We start from the raw sequence: 2,400 nt of genomic DNA on the forward strand, positions 1-2,400 counted from the left end.
GAATCGACTGCAAAAGCCGCCGACGCGCTCGGCTAACCTTGCAGGTGATAGCGTAATACTTCTAACCCTCGATAAATGTCCTGCAGCGCATGTCCTTCAGTGATACTATGTGACTGAAAAGGTGCTTTATTTTTAGAATACTTACGTTCCCTGATACATATATCATAAGATCGGAAAGTCTGGCAATATAGTAAGTGTTGCAGTCGTAGCAGTTGATCTTGAACATACTTGATTTATAGAACTTGCAGGGCTTTGCCCTTTCCCGGTGCTGTAGCGAATTAGCAGACTACATATCAATCATAGCATCCATTCGTTTTCACCAATAAATTCTAGTGAAATTCTTAATGCTACCGCCCATTATCGAAAATGGAGCTAGCGACAGCAATGACGGTTTTACTGCACAGTGATTGTATTCTGACTAAAACTTGCTCAGGAATGGGTCTCAAATTTTCTATTGCTGCAATTACGGAGTATCTACTAACTCGTGCTTCGGTCTCATAAAGGAAATAGTCAGTAGCAAAATCAATTTTCGTTTGCTCATTTCATTATATTGGGAATGGGTTTTTGAACTCTTTCGCAATTCAAATTAATATACAAGTTATATGATTTGTACTCTTTGAATCTCGGCACACTGAGGCAGCTGTCTACTACTGGCATCATTCCTGATAGTATGAGTTCCTTCTTCGCTTCAGATATCACACCTGTTTATGAACTTTTACTTTAACCTTCTCCACAATTACACCTGTGGTCTTTAGCACCGTCTCACCAATTCAGAATCATTTCCAGTTCCTTAGGAACAGATCTCTTCCGTTAGTATTACTTCAATTTTTGCTCCATTTCGTTTGACCTTGATACGACTGTTCGAAATTCTCCCTTCTCTATTTGTTGTTACTGCTGTGTCTCTCGTACCTCAGTATCAGGCTTTCCATGTGATGCACAGAACTGTTCTCTTATTGCGCAGCTGCATATCAGGACTGATACCCACAAATATTATTTCAGCTCCATGACAAATTCAAATTTATGCGCTGCGTTTTATTATTTATCCCTCTGTTATCTCTGATGATGTTCCGAAAATAGAAAATGTCCCTATGAATGTTCTTGAATTTGTATATAATGAACTAATTTGATCTTGCTTTGGAAATCTGAAAAAATTTAAAGTCATAAAAATGAATTAAACTTTTCTGCATGTATCTTCACAGTTTAACACTTATGTGAAAATGAATTATCCGCTATCTCTCTAGCAACATTAGTGTGTGAGGTATAAGCAATCCGTCTTCAGGCCACAAGTGGCCCAGCGGCACCATCCGACCGCCGTGTCATCCTCACCTGAGGATGCGGATAGTAGGGGCGTGTGGTCAGCACACCGCTCTCCCGGTCGTTATGATGGTATTCTTTGACCGGAGCCGCTACTATTCGGTCGAGTAGCTCCTCAATTGGCATCACGAGGCTGAGTGCACCCCGAAAAATGGCAATAGCGCATGGCGACCCGGATGGTCACCCATCCAAGTGCCGGCCACGCCCGACAGCGCTTAACTTCGGTGATCTGGCGGGAACCGGTGTATTCACTGCGGCTAGGCCGTTGCCGTGTGAGGTATAAAATCAGTCTTTAATTCCCGCACTCCAACTCCTCTTCTAGGGGCGTCAGCCAGAAATGATTGCAAATAGGTTTGCTGAACTAGTGGGTCGTAAAATGTCTGCAGCACCAGGTCCCTAATAGACACAGTGATCACAGCTGATTTAATTAGATACTACACGTGGTAAAAGCATATACACCTATAGATGAGCTGCAACTTAGTTAATGGGGCTAGTGTTGGGGTTGAACAGTTATTGCGAAAACTCTGGAAGTCCTGTCGAAACCAACTAATCTCTGTGCGCTGCAACATAATGTGATCTAGATGCACGTTTGTCGCAGTGGATTTGTACCCTAGTATAAGCCTTGTTTTAGTATTCACCCCTCTTTGGCACCCTCTATTTCTCATTCCCCATCTCCGTAAATTCATTCTGTTACCAATACTATCAATCACCCTTGCTATTTCTACCTCTCTCATTCTATCTTCTTCCCTTTCTGTCATCTCTCCTCTCTCTCCCTCCTGACCATTATTTCTCTTAATTCCTCACTCTCTTTCCTGCGTATTTCCCTCCTTCTCCACAAATCTCATTCTGCATTTCTTCTACTTATCTCTCTATCTGTCCCTCTCCTTAGATATTCATCTCATATTCCTACTCTGCCTCCATTGTTCTCGCTTCATTTCTCTTTCCTTCTCACTTAATCTTTCTGTCTCTTCCTCCCATTCTCTCTCCCTCCTCTGTGTCTCCTCCCCCCCCCCCCCCCTCCGTGTCACGGTTTTTCCCAGTCATTGTATTTGTCTGTACTGCGCTACTCGCTCTTTAAAGTTACTG

General features: G+C 42.8%; 1 pseudogene; it reads right to left on the reverse strand.

The window, feature by feature from the left end:
* Nucleotides 1-1,466: 1,466 nt before the first annotated feature.
* Nucleotides 1,467-1,584, reverse strand: LOC126237965 (5S ribosomal RNA; annotated as a pseudogene).
* Nucleotides 1,585-2,400: the final 816 nt, after the last annotated feature.

The sequence above is a fragment of the Schistocerca nitens genome, chromosome 2 (genome assembly GCF_023898315.1).
Source record: "Schistocerca nitens isolate TAMUIC-IGC-003100 chromosome 2, iqSchNite1.1, whole genome shotgun sequence".
In the NCBI taxonomy this organism is placed as follows: Eukaryota; Metazoa; Arthropoda; class Insecta; order Orthoptera; family Acrididae; genus Schistocerca; species Schistocerca nitens.